The following is a 1,398-nucleotide window of genomic DNA, read 5'->3' as shown; positions in this document are numbered from 1 at the left end:
CCAGGCTGACATCATGAACGCAACGTTCTCCGAGACCCTGACCCAGAACTACCCAACTAAGCAGCTCCCAAATTCCTGACTCACAGAAACTATGAGATAAATATATATATATATAATAATATGTATAATATAAATATAAATATATAATATATATATATAACAGCAGTGATATGCAATTTGGAATCCTGGAATCCTGGAATTCCTGGACCAGGAAAAAGACATTTGTGGGACCATTGGCACAAATAAAACAAGGTCTATAGTTTAGCTAATAGTATTATGGCACTGTTAATTTCCTGGTTTCAAGAACAGTCCTGTGGTTGTGTAAGATGTTAGCATTAAGAAAAGTTTGGTGAAGGGTATACAGGAACTCTTTGCACCATTTTTGCAATTTCTTGCAAGCCTAAAATTATTTCAAAATAAATAGCTTTAAAAAAAGAAGAGAAAAACATTCCTAACGAAAGTAGAAGGAATAAACTTAACAAATATAAGAGTAGAAATGAATAAAATAGAAAAGGAATTTTGAAGTCAAAATTGGGTTCTTTGATAATACCAAGAAAATCGACAAACCTCTGGCAAGATTGATTCAGAATAATTATTGTTTATTATTTTTTAAAAAAATATTTATTTTTTATTTTGACAGAGAGAGAGAGAGAGAATGCGTCCAAGCAAAGGAAGGTCAGAGACAGTTACCATTTATTATAAATAAGTATCATTTATCAAGTCCCATGCTAGGCACTAAAAAATGTGGAATCTGCTCAATGTGTCACTGAAAATGGGAAATGGAGGGGCGCTTGGGTGGCTCAGTCAGTTGAGCCTCCCCCTCTTGTTTTCTGCTCAGGTAATGATCTCACAGTTGGTGGGATCGAGCCCTACGTTGGGCTCCGCGCTGACAGCTCAGAACCTGCTTGGAATTCTCTCTCTCCCTCTCTCTTTCTGCCCTCCCCCCTCCCGCCACGTGTGTGCGCTCTTTCTCTCTGTCTCTCTCAAAGAAATAAACTTTAAAAAATAAAATAATATGGGGCACCTGGGGGGCTCAGTGGGTTAAGCGTCCAACTTTGGCTCAGGTCATGATCTCATGTTCGTGAGTTCAAGCCCCACGTCAGGCTCTGTGCTGACAGTGCGGAGCCTGGAGCCCTCTGCGAGTTCTGTGTCTCCCTCTCTCTCTGCCCTTCTCCCTCCCCTGCCCACCCTCTGTCTCTCGGTCTCTCTCTCTCAAAAATAAATAAACATTAAAAATTTTTTTAAAAATAATAAATAATAAAAAAATAAAAAATACAATAATAAAAAGTAGGGGTGTGGCAGTCAGGGAGATGTGTTGGGAGGAGGCAATGGAGAAACAGAAATGTTGCCAATGTTTTGTTTTTCAAATTTGGTGTTTATTATTTCACTCCATGGTTT

The sequence above is a fragment of the Neofelis nebulosa genome, chromosome 10, assembly GCF_028018385.1.
Source record: "Neofelis nebulosa isolate mNeoNeb1 chromosome 10, mNeoNeb1.pri, whole genome shotgun sequence".
Taxonomy (NCBI): domain Eukaryota; kingdom Metazoa; phylum Chordata; class Mammalia; order Carnivora; family Felidae; genus Neofelis; species Neofelis nebulosa.
Note: the sequence above shows the minus strand (reverse complement) of the source record.